Source organism: Lissotriton vulgaris, chromosome 1_1 (genome assembly GCF_964263255.1).
Source record: "Lissotriton vulgaris chromosome 1_1, aLisVul1.2, whole genome shotgun sequence".
NCBI lineage: Eukaryota > Metazoa > Chordata > Amphibia > Caudata > Salamandridae > Lissotriton > Lissotriton vulgaris.
Genome location: NC_141685.1, coordinates 655877145 through 655891639, shown reverse-complemented (window position 1 = coordinate 655891639; position 14495 = coordinate 655877145). Strand labels below are relative to the sequence as shown.

The 14495-nt window shown below is 42.8% G+C and overlaps 1 protein-coding gene across 1 annotated transcript in view; it reads left to right on the top strand.

The window, feature by feature from the left end:
• TTLL7 (tubulin tyrosine ligase like 7) overlaps positions 1-14495 on the top strand; it is a 1104754-nt gene that overhangs the window by 444192 nt on the left and 646067 nt on the right. The gene's annotated exons all lie outside the window — the stretch shown is intronic.

The following is a 14495-nucleotide window of genomic DNA, read 5'->3' as shown; positions in this document are numbered from 1 at the left end:
GGCCAGTGTGAACAAGAATGTCTGTGACCTCCACAGGCCTCACTGTTTCCAAGGATGCCTGAATATTTCTGTATTACTGTATTAGAGAATGTTGAAGGGACATTTCCGGGTAGAAGTTGACAGCCAATGATTTATAAGTTCCAAATTGCAGCCAAGAAGCACTAAAAGTTAACGAGCAGTTTCAGTTGTATTACCAGGTAAACAATGTGTGATTTACCTTATGACCTGTTTCGCCAACGCAAAGAACGTTATTATTATTATTCAGATTGATACAGTGCATGATTGCACATCGCATGGCTAACCAACCAAGGGTTTCCCAGAGACATGCTGCAATAAGGTACCAGAGGAACAGAGAAGTGAACTGCATAAGATGCAGGATTTAAAAGAGCCGGCTTTTGAGTTTTCTGCGGAAAGCAGAGAACAAGCGACATGATCTCAGCTCAGCCAGAAGAGAATTTCATGACATTGGGCCTAAGAAAAAAATATGCTTGACCTTCCTTCTGGCTCTCCTAACTAGGACGGCAAGGTCCGAGTTGCTAGAGCTTAGAGAACGGCTAGGAGTATATGGCAGCACCAAAGGTCTTCGATAGAGACCAGAATTCGAAAGATATTATGCACATAACACAGTGCTTTAAATTGTATGTGACTTTCAACAGGGAGCCAGTGCAATTCACGAAGCAGGCAGGCAATGGAATAGAACTTTGAGGGATGCAGTAGAAGTCTTGCTGCTGCGTTCTGCACTTTTTGAAGTTGTCTAAGCCTATTCTTCGTTACTCCAAGTTACGATATATTTCCGTAATCAAGCCTTGCAATCTCGAAGGCCTGAATGACAGTTGGTTGGGCACTATATGGAAGACTCCCTAAGATCTTTTTAAGCCCTCTCAAAATGCAGAAACAAGTGACAGCCACTTTAGACATCTGATGATTCATAGAAAGACTCCAGTCCAGCCAAACACTGAGATTTTTAAAGTAGTTCTCAGTAGAGACCGGGACAGGTAAGCTACCCTTCACCTCAGGCCACAGATGAGGAAGATTTCCCAGCACCAGCACCTTAGCTTTGTCTCCATTCAACTTCAGAAAGTTGGAGTTCATCCAGGAGCATACATGAGTAGGACAACTGTTCAGGGTCACTGAGCTCCTATTCTCCTGAGAAGACAGGGAGACAATGATCTGGGTATCATCGGCATAGGATAGAAGAGTGAGGCTGGGTTTTCCCACCAAGTCTGCTAGTGGCCTTATTTGCAGATTAAAACGAGAGGGCTGAGGGTGGAGTCCTGAGAAACCCCGGACGGTAAAGGGTGAAACTTGGATCAGTGCTGATGGGGATGTACTTGGAAACCCCGATCCCAAAGGAAGGAGCTCAACCAAGCCAGGGCCAAGTCCTGAACCCCAATGGCCTATAGGCTTTGTAGTAGAATGTTGTGGTTCACTGTGTGATGCTGCAATGAGATCTAAGCAAATCAGTGCAGTGGTGCCACCATTAACCAATTGTTGCAAATGGTCTTTAATGGCCAATAGGGCAGACTCTGTAGAATGGCGAGCTCTAAAGCCTGATTGAGAAGGGGAAGCAGACCGTGTGTTCTGTAAATAGTATTTTTTGCTTATTCACATACTTTTTAAGGGCTTTAGACAAAGTAGGCAAGAGGGTCCAGATTGGGATTTTTAAGCAAAGGCAAAGCCATTGGATCAAACTTGCCGAACACTGCAGGACGGCAAGGGTCGAGAGGGGAGCTTGACTGAACAGAGGAAAGGAGGCATTTAAAAGTCGTGGTATCCTGAGTCTGGGAAGCACTGAGTGAGCAGGCCCTGATGGGCTGATACTGTAAAGATTTAAGTTCCATCAAGGAGGAGAGAGAGAGGCGTTCAAATCTACAGAGAAGTAATCTGGAGTCGGGAGGAAAGTGGCTTGAATGTCAGAAACGTTATTTGAAAGAAAAGTGGCTAACTCATCACACTGAAACTAAGTGAGAGAGACGACCGCAGCTATAGTTGCAGGATCTGAGAGTGATTTCACAGTTTGAAACAATGCTTTTGCTCAGTTTTGAGCTGCATAGATTTTATCAGAAAAAAAGGTGGTTATGGTTGTGTAGCAGCTTTTATGATAGTCTTTTAAAGCCTGCTTGCAATTTGCGATAGCCTCTGTACTGTAAGATTTCCACCATATTCTCTCTGGAGACTTGCAGATCTCTTAATTTTTATGCAATGAATCATTAAACCAGGGAGCGGCAGAACGGGTTCTCTTGTACTATCTTTCCCTAACTGTGATTAACGAGTCCAATCCAGATCTAATTCACCCATCAATGATGGAGACATCAGAACCCACTGAGTTTGACAAGCTCGGGCAGTTGGTTTCTAAAATCAGAATAAAAAATGCAACATTAAACTTAGACCAATTCATACCTCAGGATATGTAATTGATAGCCCTTAACTGAGGCACCCCTGGGATAACAAGAGAGACAGGAACTGCATAATGGCGGGACCAGTCTACGGGTAGATCCTGACCAGTACACAAGTTCTCATTAAAGACAATGGGGTTGAGCAGATGGCTAGCCTCATGGGTGGAATCATTATTGGCCAACTGAAAATTCAGCGCCATGAATTCCTCAATAAGCGAGATAGCAATATTTCAGGACTTATTATTCAGATGGATATTAAAGTCTCAAAGAATTGTGAAGCTAGCATTCTTCACAATAAAGGGAGACAAAGCCTCTGTTTACTTGGGGTTCCCATTGCTCGCCAGCCCCCGCTGGGGCATATTGAGGCACCTGGGAGCCTAAAGTTACTAGAAAGAGTCAAGAGAAACAGTAACACATCACAGTATGAAATAGAAAGCTTATCTATTTTAACAATATATTGTGATTTGAAAATAAGCGCAATGCCCACTCCCCCCCCCCCACCCCCCCCTCACTAATGAGCACAGTCTACACTAAGTATGCAGTAATCAGGGGGTAGAGTGGCGACAATGTCTGGAATTAAAGCTTTGTTCAACCAAGTTTCAGTCAGAAATATCTCATCTGAAGCATGATCAAATAAAATGTTGAACAATTCAGGTTGGTTTTTCCCTAGTGAGCGGCAATTAATACTAAAGAATGTAAAGTGAGCAAAGTTACATAATTGCGGGTCAACATTAATAGAATGAGAAGAAAAACCTGTGATATGGATTTGTGGTGAAATACCAAGTCATAGAAAGAATATTTGTAGCAAACCATATCTGGGATCCAGGATTAAAATCAGGACCCTGAGTATTGGGGTGAAGAGCAAGGAGCTGTGATGTTGAGTAGGAAATCCTGAACAACACAAGAGTACCAGAGGGTCTACGAAAGAAAAGAGGATTTGTAGTGTGCGAAACTCAAACAGACAACAAAAGGCCTGGTTCCACCTCTAGACAGCGCATTTCTTAAACTGTCTGAACATAAGATTTTTAATATTGGCGGAGTGAGTATCACCTGAATAAATCCTGTTCTATACTCCCTCATCCAATTTTATACACTTTTTCTATATTTTTTGCACATTATTTTCCTTGCACTGCACTCCCCCAGTCACACCACACTCCACCACTTATTGGCCTTGAGAAGTGGTATACCATACCACTGCTCTTTCAGTAGAAGAGATCTATCCCACATCTTGGTCTCTTTCTGCTTGAAAGGAATACATCTATGTGGATGGTTTTGGAAGACTCCCAGATGATGAAGGGCGGTTCCGAGTGGTGACTGATGGTTATCTCTGACCATCTACTAGGATGTCATTGAATACCGTTTCTATAGGTTAGTATAGGGGCCTTTTGTTGTCTGTTTGAGTTTCGCACACTACAAATCCTCTTTTCTTTCGTAGACCCTCTGATACTCTTGTGTTGTTCTGTATCTTTGGGGGCTGTTCCCAGAGTTTGGTCTTTAAACATTCCCCTGGGTCCTACCCTATCGTTTTGTTGTTATTGAGTAGGAAATCCTGCCTGGGTGCAATTGACTAGCCTTCCTGTCCCCTGTTCCAGTTCGGGCGCAGATGAGCTTTCCTTTGGCTTGTCCGCACCATGGCTGCGACTAAATTGGCAGGCTGGGCCTGATGATGAAGCATATAAAAATTGGAGCGTTAACTGCCCTAAATGGTGGCAAAATGAAAAAGCTGTTGTGAACTATTGATTCCTTGCACACAACAGAGAAGTTGCCACAAGACAGTACAATGCTTTAAAAAAAGATATTGCCACAACAGTCAGCGGTTTAAAAACAATTTGTAAAACTAGTTAAAAGAGTAAAAACAAGGCCCCAAGCTACCGTAAGAGTAATGGTCTTGTCTGCTCCAAGAACACATCTAAATAGGCATGCTGGGCGCAATGATGAGCTAACCGCTGTAAATAGTAGCATAATGAAATGGCTGCCGTGAACTATCGATTCCCCACGCACAACAGTGAAGTCCACACAGGACAGTACACCATTTTTTTATAAGATTGCAGCAACAGTCAGCGGTTCCTAACATTTTTTAAAGCTAGTTATAAGAATAAAAACAAGGCCCCCGTACCGTAAGAGTACCTTTATGTCACAGGATTTGCTGGAACAATCAAGGCCCATGTGCAATTTGTGCAAGCTTTGTGTGTTTCACAAGAGCACGCAGAGGTTGGCGTGCGACTACCTCCATAACGTGGAAATAAAAAGATTTGAGTACTCCAGAAGAGGCATTATTTTCCCAGTGGACGGTAGATCAACATGTTGCAGTCATGCCACTCTTGATGGAAGTGGCCAACTACAGGCATCAATTCAATTCCTATACAAGAAAGGGTATCTAAAGCCCCTGCTTTTCTTTGCTATATAAAAGAACGTGGGGAGATGCCTTATTTATTTACAGCACATGCGACAAATACATAAAAATTAGACTGACTACCCATATTGTCTCCGCAGAATTTATGATTGAAATTGTGTAGTCCTGAGGAAGGTGGTTCTCTATTCTTGAATACCACCCAAAAGTACGTCGACTGTATGTTGTAAAACCCCAGCTCGCAACAAAATGGTCATTGATGGTCCTCACTGTAGCATGAAGATCCTGTTGTCAGTGCATGCTGTTTGGTCAGAGCTTCGCATTATCAGTACCCACTAGCGGTCAATGCTGTAGCGCAAAGAATTGAGTTGACAAAACTTTGCATAGGTGGGCAGTGCGAACGACAAGAGCTCAAAACTCTCAATTCAGCTCCAGTGAGTAGGACCACTTGGGGGTCAAGGGCTTGCTTCTGCCAAAACTGGATGCTGAAACAGGTGGTTGGGAGCTTTTATTGTCCTCGTGGCTCTAAACAGGAGGCCAGCAAATTAGCCCTTGCAGACACTCTGGGAGTCCTAGGTTCAGGTGCCGGTCCAATCCCTCTGTCTCAGGCAGGGGGACAGCAAGGCAGCAACCAAGCAAGACAGCAGACCAGCAAGGCAGTAGTCCAACAGGGTAGCTGTCCAGCAGAAGGGCAGTCCTTTCGGCAGCACAGCAGTCCTTTTTCCTGACAGAGACTCCACAGGCCCAGAAGTGTACCGAAGAGTTAGTGTTTGAGGTCCAATATTTATACCATACCTTTTGAAGTGGGTGAAGCATCTAGATGTATCCCTTTGAAGTGCACATGTGTCCTGGCTCCAGACTAACTACAGAGGGTATACAGCCCTTTGTGTGTAGGCAGGACACAGCCTATACAAGTGTAAGTAGGGCTAAGCCCAGCTACGCTCTACCATCGTGCCAGTAATGGCCCATCCAGGCACAGCTAATTCCTCTATTGTTTGTGGCTGTCTAAGAGAAATACACAAAGCCCAATTGTCAGCTACACTGAGACATGTAACCAGGCTGTAGGCACTAAATGGCTAAGGCAGGAAAACGCCAACTTTCTAGAAGGGCAAAAGGAACAAATTATGGACAGAATGCTGAACAATGCAAACATTTACCCTCAGTCACAAAGTTTGTGTTTAATCCATCGTTCTTTTGCTCACCCCGCCACCCCAGTTTGGACCCAGATATATGCCTGACCTGGCAGTTTGGGGTGGACGGTTCTCATGGGGAACAGGGTCAAGACCGATTTGCATATGGCTGGGTCTAAACTGGAGTGGCCTGAGGAGCAGAAAAACAGTGGATTGAGGCCCAGATATCTGTACTGGAATGAATGTATGACACTGTTAAGCATTCTGTCCATCAATTGTTCTTTTTACAATTGGAATTTTAAAAATTGTAATTTAAAATCTGATTTCACCATAAGCTGGGATTTTTCATTGCAATTTAAAAGACACCAAACATTACCTTGTTTTCCTGTTCCCCTTTGGAAGGTACAGCTTAATAAATGTAATAAGGTAACTTCAATATTATCCTATGGAAGAGGTGAGCCATGTAGTGAAAAACTAATTTAAGAGATTTTCACTAACAGGACATGTAAATCCAAAAAGTACCAGTCCAACTTTTTAAATACACTGCACCCTGCTCTCTGGGCTGTCCAGGTCCTACCCTAGGGGTGACTTACCTGTATTAACAAGGATTTGCAATGCAATAGGTCTCCCATTTACGAGAGTTTCGGGAATGCAACACCTATTGCATTGCAAATGCTTGTTTGTAAAAACACCCATGCAGTGTTTTAACTTTAATGTCGGATGCACCCCTAAAGTGATAGTGTGTATGGGGCACTTTTACACAAAAAACCATTTGTTTTTCAAGTTGACAAACAAATGCTTTTTTTGTAAAAGCGCCCCTTGCGGCACTTTCATGTTAATGGTAGCCACGCCCCTTTCCATAGACTCGCTCATTTAAGGAAAGGGGCACGAATGCCTTTAAAGTGTAAAACATGCAAATATATATATAACATTGTGCTGTCCCCAAAGGTAGACGATATGGCTCAGCTTTCAGAGCTACCGACTCAGGAGCAAGGGACCAGTGTTTGAGCCTCGCCTTCAGCTCAACATTAACTCTCTTAATCTATCTACTAATGTTAATTTTTTTTAAAACAGCATGGTCAAGTGGGGGTAGGGGAAGAGAAATTAAAAGAAAACAATTAACAGATCTGGGAGAGGTGGTAGGGGGAATGAGGGGTGAAGTGGTGGAGCTGTAGCGAAGTAGCGAAAGAACAGCTGTTGTTGCAGGAAAGCATATCATGCCTGCAGTAGGAGAAACTCATTAAAGAAAATAGTGCTTAAATACTAAATAATTTGAAAAACTAAGGAGTTAGGCCCTAAGGGATGTGGGTTTAGGCAGGGCCATATAACAATCAGAAAAACACCAAGATTGCCTGTACCACACTTACTTTTTGGAGCTATCACAATTTCAAGTTATTGGCCAAACACAACTTTTTCGTTTAAATACAATACAATATATACATACAATGATACAAATATTTAATATTGTGTTGTAAATATTTGTATAATTGTTTTTATATTTGTATAGATTAGTAGATTTTCTTTCTCCTTTTCATACACAAATTCTTTAATGAAAATCTTTCCAAAAAAAGTTGACAATAAGAGGTATAAATACAATACCGGTTCAAATGGAAAAGTTGTGTTTGGCCAATAAGTTGAAATTGTGATGGCTCCAAAAAGTAAGTGTGGAACAGGCAATCTTGGTGTTTTTCTGATGCATACTAAATAAGACATACTGTGTAACAACAGAAGTAAAAGGGCCACTCCTCATGGGAGGTTACAAATGAAGACAAGGCGATACTAAGGAGGGACTAACGAGCCTACTAAGGAATTACGAAGGACAATGACACGAGCCAATGAAATAATGGGTGGAGAGTGGGTGGGGCTTCAATTCCATACTTTAATACAGTATGCCTCGCAGAGCAGCGCATGCCCTGCCCAGGCTCAACCTAAAAAGGAAGGTTTGGGCCTGGAAAAGGGTTTATTTTGCCAAATTGAAATGGCAGTTTAAAACGGCTTCAATGGCAGACCCTAGGCATTGTTTAAAAGGCTACTTAAGAGTTTATCACAATCAGTGCTGCAGGTCCACTAGTAGCATTTAATATGCAGGCCCCGAGCACAGGTAGTGTCACTTTAATATTCCAATTTAGTGAAAGACAATTTTATGGAAAGAGCACAATCACCTTAGCACAGCTTATCAATAGTAATGTGTGTCCTAAAAGTCAGCAAAAACCAGTGCAGGAAACCAGAGGGTGAAGGCAAAACATTTGGGAATGACCCTGCAGAAGGGCCAAGTTTAACAGCAACGTTGACCTGTTGCAGGTAGCTTTATTAGTCCATGTGTCCGCTGCAGTCCTGATTATTCATTCTATAGACTGATGGACTTAGTGGTAGCTAGTATTGTTTTATTTTTGTTTTTCTTAGTTGGGACATGTCTTATCTTTTGAGTTCAGAGAGGTATGTAGTGCCTGCTGGAAACATCGAAAGGCATCGCCTCCCTCTAGGCACTACATTCACCGACCCCACACATATCCATCCTCGGAGTCACCAGTCAGGTGACCCTGTTAATAACAAGCATTTACAATGCAATAGGTCTCGCAATTGTGAGATTTTGAGCTATTGGCATTGTAAATGACAATTTTTTTTTATTTATGTGTTTAAAAAAACCTACAATAATATAAGGCATTGTCATTTACAATACCAATAGGTTAAAGTTTATAAAATGTGAGACCTGTTGTAATGCAAATGCTAGTTTTTAAGAGCCCCATAAAGCATTTTCACGCTAATAGAGGCCATGCCCCTTTGTTTGGATGAGGGTTTTTTAAAGAAAGGTCCGCTGCCGCTGTTAAAGGAAGGGTCGCTGTGATCTTTACTGGGAATAGTTTCCGAGCTATGGAGTTGCAGAAATGTTTTCCAAATACGAAAATAAAATCTGATTGAACTGCATGTAACTTTTCTGGTTACTTATGTTAGATTCTAAAATGTGCTTCTTGGTAAAAAAAAAAAAAACATTACGTGGATTGGGTGGTGGGGGTTTGTTGAAGGTGATCTAATGTGTCATGTAAGTGTCAGTAAAAACATGGGACACCTCATTGTATTAACTATATTTAAAGATGTACTCCCTGAAAACACATTAAAACAATTCACGACCAAATCCCTTATTCAAAATTGTCACTAAAACTAGACAAAAAAAGAGAGCTGTTGAACAAAGATTGTCCTTCTTCAGTGTCCTGGTCTAATGGCAGTGTCATTTGTGTGATATTTCCATAGAGAGTGTGACACAGACATCTCTCAGCGATGTTATAAACACCACATACTCCTTATGTCCTGTCCTCTGTGCACGGAGTTGGCACACTTTACCTTCAGGTTAAAGAATTTCAATTTTTGGAAAACAAAAAAAACACCCTATGAGCTGGAAAAAGCCAGATATACACAGCTGTCAATTTCAGGTGGCCACAAGGTGGCAGCAGAGCACATAAAGTTTGCACTGTTCCAATGGGTAAATTTGCAGCAACTCCTTTTTTTTTTTGCTGAGTGCATGGAAGGTGACATCTTAAGGATTTAGGTGGCCCTGGACCAAATACATTCTTGGAGGCCCCATCAGGAACATCTTTATTATTCAATTTCAGCTCTTATATATCCTCTTTGGCCAGGTCGCTGACAGTGCACAGTCGCACAAGTTCAAATTCTAAATGTGTTTGCATCTAATATACAGGGATAGTGGTATGTTTTCACTATTATAACACAGCAGCAGCTCACTAACATTACTGCAACTAATCTCTATGCCACCCTCCCATTTCTCCTATGCAAGGTCCTGTTGTCACCTAAAATAAACATTTTTTTTATGGATGTTACTTGAAACATTAACACATTTCTCTGCAAAATATCTTTAATAGACTAACTCATCACCCACATTAAAAATACATTAAAGGAAAACAGCATTTAACCCTTTCGATGCTGATGACGAGCTGAGCTCGTCATCAGCCACGGGTGGCGTGTGCTGATGACGAGCTGAGCTCGTCATGTATCGCGGTAAAAGGAAAACAGCCGCACAGCGCAAAAATCGCCGCAGCACCGATGCGGTTAAAACAATCTGTTTAAGAATTATCCAAGGTCTACAGGGCAAGACTCTCTGGAACAGAGCTTTGTGTATGAAGGGGCCACTGAAAGGCAGGGGCCCTGGGCAGAGCCCACTTAACCCATGCCTTAACGTCTTTAGCCTTGTGGTGAGTCCACCGTACTGACCCCCACATTGGTAATAAATATCATATTATTCACTGCAAACTGCATATATGTTGGATGTCATGCTGTTCTTTATTGTCTGTTTGTCCTGTCTTAGCCTTCTCTTATTTATACACTGACAGCGGCTGGCAGTGCTCTGGGTCTCAGGGCCTCTTTTGGTTCCCACACTCTGCAGCCACTCGGAGCATGAGGACAGACAATGGCAGCCTGCTTGCCCTGTCATGCTCCTTTGACACCAAACAGCCCTGAGGGTATTGACCTTCTCCCAGAGGGGCAGGTGGGGGGTGTGTGCCACATGAAAGGCCCAGCGCCATAGAGTGTGCTGCGAGCTGGGAAAGAGCCTGCCGCGGAGGGAGGGGCATATTAATGTCATTCCAAGGGCACGGCCACCAGATCACAGCAATTTATGAATGTAGCTGATGTGCTAGATGTGGCAGGAAACATGATAATCCCTGCACAGCTGTCTGAATGGAGACTTTGGTCCGCTCTGCCAGCAGACACACTTACAGTCACACACATGCTTGCGGTATCACACGTCCACCTGCAGTGGTGTAGCTAGGCGGCTGAATCTTAGAGGGGGCAGGGTAGGGCAGTTGGGTACTGGTGATTCCCTGCGCGACAGTCGCAGGTGAAAGCGCTGGTGGAGGGAACAACCCGCCCCCCCTTGCTACGCCACTGCCAACGCGTTTTCTTACAATAGCTTTAAATACAATAAGCGTTATATTTATCACTTTCTTTATTTAAATATTTATGCATCACTACCAGGACAGGAGATGCTATCCATGTTTCTTGAGTGCGGGATGTGAGCCTCAAAAGGGCCCGCTCCTGAACAGTGGCTTTACATACCACAATTCCTTATCGAGCACAAATAGATTTTGTATTTAATACGCACCGTTACAAGAGGTAGAAAAAAGTGTAATCATGTCGTAAATTTCTGGTAGGACAAAGGGCTAATCTGGCAAACACCAAGACAACTGGGGAAGCAGAAGGCACCCTACTGGTTGCCTCGAGTGCCACCCACAGTGAGGCTTTCCTTTGCTACAACATTATTCATACATCTCATCCTTGATAAACAACACAAGCATTTACGACTAAAGTACATATGTATGTTTGTGGCGATTAACAAGCACTTAAACATGTCCCCAAGCCTCTGGTAAGAAGGTTTTGGGGCTAAACAAATCTCGATTGGTGCAGACGGACGTGGAGCAGAGCACCGAGCTGCGCTGAGCTGAACCGAGGAGGAGGAAGAGGAGAGTGTTGCCGACTCAAAGGGTGTCGAGTGAGGCAGGCAACACGGCGCAGCTGCAGAGCTCAGTCCAGAACCCCAGAGTGACCTAGTGCAACTATTGAAACAAGCTGCAGATGCTTGTTTACACTGTGCTTTCACTTTAATGGAAAAACAAAGTGCCTACACCGAGTAATAAAGGAGACAGTGTAACGCCACAAGTGAAAATTCAGTCTGGATGGGCCGTCAGAGAAGAATAAAGGGTGGTAACCAAGAAGCCTTGTTTTCAATGGGAAGCCAATGTTTAGCATAAACGATGACACCATTCAATAGGAATATTGGGCGGGGCTTCAAGTCCCCTTCTGAAATCTACTGGATTACAAAAAGCCTTGCAGAGCGAGAAGCACATGCGCGCTGCAATGCAGGTCTGTGAGACCTAAAATACTACTGGTGTCTGCGTCATTCTTTAATAAGCATGTGGGTCTTGGACCAAAAAATAACAGTTAAGGTCTACGGAAATGGCTATTAACACAAAACATTTGACAAGTCTGAAATCAGAGGCTCTCGCTTCCAGTGGATCTGAGCATATTTATTCTGCTTCACATTTCAATGTGATTGTCCTGCTAGAAATACACTTAACTCTTTAAGCCTCATCCAGAGATCGTTTAAGGTTGTTCCTTAAATAAAAATCATGAAGAGATTATTTTTGAACTACAAAAAAGAAAGTAACATATGTATAAATGGATCAATGCTATGGAAAAGCCCAATCTGATCTGTATGAACAAAAGCTATTTGGCAATAACTTGCACGGTATGTGGTTGTATGCCCCTTCCTGAGTTATGACCATGAGTCATATGTTCAGACATGAAGACAGGTAGCGCAATTAATTGTATTTTGAGAACAGAATCTTCTAATAAAATCTGACAATTTCTTACAGCAGTGATCAGTTTATCTCACCCTGCACATTGTTTCTTGTCAGGTGGCACCTAGGACTGACTAACTGTTATATTACAGTAGGACTAAGCAAGATGCTTCTTTTATGGTGTGGCTATAAACTTTTTGTATACACGTGGGCGTTCGCTCAAATGTACTGCTCAACTAGAGATTCCCCTTCAATTTCAGGGGGTTGAGAAGGAGCAAACTTGGTGACATGCGACACTGGGGTTGCACCGACTCAGTCCCTGACCTTCTCTTGTGCAGCTCTTCCACCCACTCTCCTCCCTCTGTCTTAGTGCTCTGAAGAAAAAAATAACTGCCTAAGAAACATCACAGGGCTGAAATATTGGAAGGCAAGCACTGCAGCCATTAACTTGGCATTAGTATTCTCTTCAGAAGACTTGGAAGGAAGGCATTAACTTGTCTGCCTGCGTTTAAAGTGACCCTGCTGTGCAGCGCAGACCAGGATTATGCTGCAGATAGGAAAAAATGCGGATGTGCGTCTGAGTACGGAGAAAAAGGTTGGAGGAATCGGACTAATAGTATTATTGTCCATAAGCTGCCAGCCATCAATTGCTGTTAATTGCCCTCCCCTATATTATACGTGTTAGTCTTCGGGTTGGGCCCATATTTGTGTGGCAACAATTAAGACCATTTACTACCCGCATGTATCACAACGGCACTTTATTTTAAACATTCTGCTACTTTAAGTGAATTTAGAAACATTCCAGTATTCTAATATGAGATAGGATAAGCATTCCGTGAGATTTGATTAGCTTCCAGCTGCATAACCTTCTAGTATGTGTCTTTAAGGACATATCCGATTGGAAAACTGAACCACGTGGATTGGAATTCATATTTATTTTTACCCTAATAGATCTGGAATCCCTGAGGCACTTTTTATTTTCGTTAAATTATAGATATTAAATTCATGTTTTAAAATGTTCATTGTAGAATATGGTTTAGCAGCGTTTGCTGATAGAGTATGCAAGCTGGGGTGTATATGACATTTTGGAAGATGCTTCTGAAATACTGCACACTGAAAACACAGCTTTGTTTTAGTACTCCTTGTGTTGACTACGGGTGCTTTGAAGGTGGGACACATCGTCAGTTGTTATAACAAGCATTGCAATGCAATCAGCCTCTCCTTTTGGACCTTATAAGTATTTAGTGATGCAGCATATTATCGAAAATTAGTGCAAGTTAGATCTCTGTGGCTACAAATGTATTACTGTGTAAGGACTCTGCAAATAATCAGAAGCAGCCACCTCCAAAATTCTACACCATGTGGTAGTTTGGCGGCTAATGTAAAGTAAAAGTGTACACCCATGTGGAGAGTAAATCAAGCACAGAGGAGCTATTGCCTTCCTTAAGAAGAGCCAGCTTTAAAGGGGCACTTTTGAATGTCGGAGAAGAATGAAAACTGGAGCTGACGTCATCATACAAGCAGCATTCTGAATGCCTATTGTTGATGAACGCGAGAGAAGCAGGGCTGTACTAATAAGAGGTTTCACATGTCTTCAACGGAAGGTGACAAATAAGTATGGGCGGAAAATCCGTTCCGCTCGCGGATTTTGTGGATTTTCGGTAAATTTGCAATCCGCGAGATTCGCGAATTTCCCGCAAAATCCGCAAATCCGCGAGCAGCGGATTTTATGGCTTGCTCGCACTGTTCGCGTGAGTTCGCGGCTTCCCAGTTCAACTTCGCGCCCCGCGAATAAGCGCTAAATTGCAGAAATACGATCTTAGCAAAACTGAAACTACTTACCAGGTTCAAAAGTTCAAGCTCATCATTAGTAGCCATTTCCTGTAGTGCTTCCTGAGGGGCCCCTCCAGAGTTCAGTTGCCTACTTGCAACTATTATGTGACCCTGCTCTGACCCTCAGAATAGTTACACATATGCCACAAAGGTCCTGAATTACAGCTAAGGGAGACAAGCAGGAGCCAGGCTGGAAGTTCAAATCCAGTGACACATTAATCAGCCCCTAATTCATTATTGTCAGTTGGGGCAGGGCAGGTGTTGTAACTAATTTTGCAACAATGAAAGCACTTAGCAAGTGCAAAAGATCACTAATCAGAAGCACTAAGGAAGCAGGTGCCAGCTAAAAAAATATTCTGTGACACATTAATCAGCCCCAAATTAATTCAGGTCACTTGAGGCAGGGAAGGTGTGCTTTGCTTTGCCACAATAATGTACACTGGACAACCAGAGGGTGCTGTGATGAAACAGAGGGTGG